Genomic DNA, 6,468 nt, shown 5'->3' with positions numbered 1-6,468 from the left:
AGCGCACTTGAGTGAGTTTGGATTGTGCGGCAACATGTGCTTTATAGTTACTAATGTATACTGGCTGTCAAACCCAGGGCTGGTCCATTGAGTTGTTATTAGCATTTGAACGTGGTTCATTACCTTGATGTAAAATGATGGTTGTCATTTCCATTTATAACGCACAAGTGTTGTCTGTGGAGGATTTTCTTATCTTACTGTAGCAAAGTGTCATGATCATTGCACTGTAGAAAATACACGCCTCAATATGCCCCAACTGAAAATAAGACATCACCTGTGATGGTTATTGCAGAGAGAAATTCCTTTGACATGAATGTAATATAAAGTGACTCAGCTTCATTTGTTAAAAGGTCACCCAAAATAAAACGTCTGCTATAATTTACTCACCCACCGCTGAAATACAAAAGGTACAAAAAAGCTGATGAATGTCCGAGCTGCTAATTTCCAAAAAATGGCTTACATTTCCTTTAATGCTGCATTGTCACTGTGACCTGATGTTGTGTTGATGCAATGGAGGACAACACTTGTCAGTGTGTGTGAAACATTGAGAAATTAGGTAGATTACTTTGCCTTCTCAATTGTAACACACTGTATTGAGAGACAATGATAACTGGAGACAAAAGAAAGACAAGGAGAAAGAAAGCAGAATAAAGGAAAGTCCAGGTTAATGTATTTTCCATTAGCCATTAAATGTCTGTTAAAAGTCACCTAGAAATGAAAGATTAAAGAGTCCTACCTTTATCTGATACAACGTAACTGGTGAATAAAATATACAAGAGTTTTCCATGGGACATTCACCTGAATGTAATGGACAAGACAAGTTTACTCCTGTGGGTGATGGACTCAAATTTGCTTATTGTGATCAGACAGACTCCTGGGAGACTTTAGGGAGTGGAAGTGCACCATCCTGGAGGTGCGCCAAAACTTGTCTATGCAATAAAATGGGCTGCTGACAATGCCAGCAAGACTAAGGGAATAAAACATGATGGTAAAGGGATGTCTGTAGGGAAATGAAGAAAGCAAGGATCTTACGAAACCAGAGTCTGCATTGTGGGCTTCAGAATAAATAATAATAATAAAAAAACATTACAAATGCAACAGAACACATAGGTTTACGGAGGAATCTTTAAAAAATAATGAATACTGTTTAAACTCTTTAATAGAGGGAATTTATCTTTCTTGAATGTGCTAAAGTGTAATACTCAGGGTTTAAAATCAACGTATAAGCAACAGTAAAAGCTTAGCACACATTACATCACAACAAATCAACAGTGTTGATTCCACCCAATGGTTTAGCCCACAGGCCTTTTTACATGAATATAATTGCTCTTATTTAATAAGATTGCAGTGTTATGTGACTGGAAGGCACACTGGAATCAGTCTCCAGATACAAAACCAGAGTCTGCATTGTGGGCTTCAGAATAAATAATAATAATAAAAAAACATTACAAATGCAACAGAACACATAGGTTTACGGAGGAACCTTTAAAAAATAATGAATACTGTTTAAACTCTTTAATAGAGGGAATTTATCTTTCTTGAACGTGCTAAAGTGTAATACTCAGGGTTTAAAATCAACGTATAAGCAACAGTAAAAGCTTAGCACACATTACATCACAACAAATCAAGTGTTGATTCCACCCAATGGTTTAGCCCACAGGCCTTTTTACATGAATATAATTGCTCTTATTTAATAAGATTGCAGTGTTATGTGACTGGAAGGCACACTGGAATCAGTCTCTAGATACAGTATATTAACCTTGCCTAATGTGTAGGGACAGCTGGGAAAGATCATGGACTCTTGAATCATCTGGGGGCCGATTACTTCTATAAGGCAATCGTATGAGGGGCTCCAAGGCACAGCATGGATAACTTATCACCTTGTGGCAAGAGCCATACACAACCTAAGTCCAGAAGTTCTCGGTCATGTCTGACAGCTGTGAGAGGGCTCTGCTCTCTCGGGGTGAGAGATGACATGCTGGAGGCAACGTGGAGAGGTTATGAAAAGAGTCACGCTGCCAAATTCTCCTGCTGAACAGAGGACGAGGGTTTGGTTGAATTATACAGAGGTAAAACAGACAAACAAAGCCGATAGTGGCCGAAATATTGGAAGGAATAATGCACCCTCTTGGGCTTTCATTTCCTCATCAAACAGAGGAGCGGGCTTGCACAGAGCTGGATTTGTTTGTCAAGAAAAGACAAACAAACAGGCATCATCTGAAAAGTCCCTTTCTGAAAGGCTGGAAAGGGGGAGAGTAAAAGCCAGAGTTCCAGCACTTCTTTTTATCTGCTCATCAAAGGCTGGCCCGACTACTTCACCAGCACTCATCTCTCTGCTTAAAGATGACTCACTGACCGCAGCTCTGTGTTCAAAACCCTGTCCATCCACTGTGACTGAAGTCTGAACAGCAACTGAACAATCTGTTTGAATAACTGAAAGGCTACAGTGTCTGTTACGAGTCAACATGAAATGACATTTGAAACCTATTGATATTTTAATTGTTATTCTATCTGAGCAAACTCTATTTCCATTAGGCGCACAAACCTGTGCAGTTTACCACTCTTTACAATATTTAAAGATATTGTAGTAAACAAGACATTTTGACAGCTTCTGTTTTATACTGAGCATCAGTGCAAATGGCAAATGCAGATGGACTTCACTTGAGACTCCATCTGTACCGGAGCAATATTAGAAAGGAATTTTACGCTAAGTTGACACCACACGATTTTAGCCCTGATTTCCACTCGCTTACAGTTTTTGTGGAAATTGCCAACAAATGTCTGAAATTGTAGGCAATTGCGTAGTGTGCGTTATCTGAGAGAAGCGCCTATGCATCGCCAAAAGGGCCACAGTAAAGAAGGGCGGGGACGGGTGGGGGGGGGGGGCCAACAAAAACAAAGACACAATCATGTGTTCAGGCACAAGATAAACAAAGAAACATTGAACAAAGAAAAGACAGACAAGGCTGTCAGGGCAGGATCCTGACACTTAGATGGTTCCCCAAACTAGTCAATCTGGTGCTCAGTTAAACTTCATTGATTTTCTCAGTTAAACATTTGACTTTCTGACTAAATGCAAACCTGTGGGGTGACACCAGTGTGGAAAAACAAAATGCTTTGGGGCAAAGACTCAACTTGAACAAACTTCAATCATGTATGCATGCATCTGTCTTCTAGAGTTGCTACATATTTCCTTTGAGAGATGGAAGCACAGTGGATGATTATGAATTATACAACAGTATCACAGATACCGCTGATGTGTATGTTCCTACCAATGTTCCAATGTACAAAATAAAAAATACAAAATTCTCTTCACATTTTGAGGACAAGGTCTTGAAGAAAAACTAAACTTCAGAAAAGCAGTAATAAATGTTGTGAAATATGGACTAATAATAAGTGTACTGCACTGAAACATTGTAAACAAAGCCAAGGAAGGGCACGTTTTAATATATTTAAATGGATTGCCATGTTTTTGTTTTTTTTTGTCCTGATTGGTGGTTCAAAGCTAGACTGTGATGATTCTGGTCTCTTAATGCAACTACTACCTGCCTGATCTGAATAAACTAATTCAGTAATTAGTTACTGTGCATTGAAAGCGTCTTCTATTTAGACCTGGTTTCCTCTTAAGCAGTCAGAATGAAAAAGCAATTGTTTGAACACAAAAGCAATACCAGTGAGAGTTGTAATTTTTAATCATTTACATAACTACAAGGAAGGGGTATTAAAAGACAACCTCTTGCTATGATGAATATTGCACTAAGTGTGCCTTAGGCTACACTTAGCTGTAGTCTAATCACTGGGCCGGATGACTTCTGTGTAGATACCAATGAATGTCTTGTCTGTGCATCACATTGAATGCAAAACTCCTCCAAGCTCTGGGCAGACCTGAGCTGTAAAGGTTCTTTGACCTAGAAAAGCAAGCCCTTCCTCATACATATCCTTCATGTTTGATCCACTTCAAAATCACCAGTCTTTGAAGTAAAAGAATTAATGAGTTTCAGAAAACTGACTAAATTTTTCTGAGCTGTGGAAATTACAGATGCACACCTGTTGTAAGAAACTGTCTAGGACAGCATCTCTATTCTTCTAGGGTCGCGGAAAGAAAAAAACTAAATTCAGATAATAAAAAACTCAACAAACTATACACTCAAATTTAGGTAGGACTTAACAGCTTTTAAAAGATAAAAGCTAGAAGTAAGAAACTGACAGCTCCACAAGAACACAAGCCCAACAGTAAGCAACTATCCTGGCATTTGACATTAAAGACAGAAGCCATTCTCCGTGTAACCCTCTAAAAAAGAAGCTGGTAAAAATGATCTATACCATATTAAAAAATTGCTCTATGTTAACAAAAAGGAATATATTTTGTCAGAATATTCAAATACTTTTGAATGGCCATCGTTGAAGACGGGTGCTTTTTAGAACCAGATGGCATAGTTTTATCTACCAGCAAAGCTAATGGAACCATGCTTTCCAGCCAAACCTTGACCCCACTTCATGAAAATATTAAGTTACGATGTTTGATTGTGAATTTTTTGATTAAACATTTTTGATACAGTAATCTCTGAATCAGAACCAGTCTAGGACATATTCAAATCTAATGTGATGTCATGCATGCCAAAAAACAGCAGAACCTTGAAATTCTTTGATTTTGGGAGATATTGCCTTCATCCAACAGTAAAAAATTTGAGATCCTATTTACACAAAAGAGGGCTTTACCACTTGAAAATACAAATCTGAGGCAGAGGTACAGGCAGAGTAACATAGCGATTGTGCACAATGGTGATCTGTCCTGCTTTCAGAATTCTCAGAAAAAGGAAGTGAATGATCTTAAAAACAAATCCAGCTTGAAATGAATCCAGCTGAGGCCTTCAGTCTATTCAACCCTTTGAGTGATTTTACAGTAGCTACAGTATGTGGTGGTTTTAAAAAGCACTACATAGCGAGTACATATATAATCGCTTATAAAAACCATCCCTTCTTCTGATGAAAAAGGTGTGTGGGTGTGGAGCTTACAATGCTGCATTGGCTGTGAAACAAGCTCTGATTTGAGGAGATGCAGCCCCTTCATCAGCAGCCCTGAGGGAAAGTGGCGATGGAGAGGCACATCCTGTCAGCATGTAAGCCGTCTCCACTCTTTGTTTACACCGACCCGTTTAAACCATTCCAGTGTGGCTGCCTCATCTGCATAATCTCTGTCAAGAGTGACAAAAGCTTCCCAAAAATAGGTAATGAAAGAGTCACAGGCTGGAACCAGAGCAGAGTGGAGGTCTCAGTGGTCTTTAGAGTTGGAGAACATGGGAAATACATAACATTGGACAATTTGATCTGTAGCCTTGCCTCTGACCCATTCCAGTACCAAGAAGACCATAGTCACCATAAAATAACAAAATAATAATAAAAAAATATATTACATAATTAAACATAAAACGCCACATACATTGCATATGCAAAACTTCATCCATTTATGGTTTTCCTTGTAGAGCTTGAGGGATCTGTTATACAATACCTAACGTTTCTCAACTTCACAATCAGTCATCAACCATTTTTGAGGTTTATTATTCCAGGAATAGCACTTCTATTTGGAGCAGTACTTCGGTCCATTGAGATTTTAGTGTGTACAGGGGTACCCATTGCAACAGCACAGAAATAGAAACGAATAAACAAAGAAAATGTAGTGTTGCTCACTGTAGATAGGTTAGAACAAAAACTCGTAAAATAGAAAAGATGCATTTGTTGCTTTGTGCTATGTCACGCAGAAATTTACATGGAGAATTATGTTAAGGATTTAATTTTTTTCTTAAATATTATAGCTATTTAAAAAAAGAAAAAAAGACTCTGGGGCAACTTGTTCTGTAGTTACCGTCTTGTGAATATCTGTGGCTGAAAGGTGTGTGTAAAACAGCAACGCAGGGGTGGATTTCTGGAATGTATGAATGTCTTGCTCAAAGAACGCATCTGTCACGAATCCGGTCCATGAACTTTCATCTGTTAGCCATCAGAGGTCACCCTTTCCTATTGCATTGACTCTCGCACTACACACTGTTGCACATCACCCCGGACTACATTTCCCATCATGCATTGCACTGATTGCACTCAGCACGGATTGCACACAGCTGTACACTGATTGCACCCAGCTGTTTCATAACACTCCCTCACTATTTAACACTCACTCTGATCCCTTCCCTCTGCCGAGTATTGTCTAGCGCTTATCTTCCCCCAGATAGCTACATTACGGAGCCCTAGTGCTTTTCCTTGCCTTAGCCCTAGCCCTAGCCCTAGCCCTAGCCTTAGCCCTAGCTGTTTTCTCGGTTCTTGATCTTCGCCTGGTTTCTTGGATTTCTCCCTTAGTCTTGTCCCTTCCGATTCTGTCTGCCCATCGGTGTCCTTCGCTAGCCCTGTGACTGTTCTTGTGTTTTGCCCGCCATATACCTGTTTGTCTTTGTTTGACCCTGCCTGTTATGACCA

Source organism: Sinocyclocheilus grahami, unplaced genomic scaffold (genome assembly GCF_001515645.1).
Source record: "Sinocyclocheilus grahami isolate Dianchi unplaced genomic scaffold, SAMN03320097.WGS_v1.1 scaffold56.1, whole genome shotgun sequence".
NCBI lineage: Eukaryota > Metazoa > Chordata > Actinopteri > Cypriniformes > Cyprinidae > Sinocyclocheilus > Sinocyclocheilus grahami.
This window is presented reverse-complemented; position numbering follows the sequence as displayed.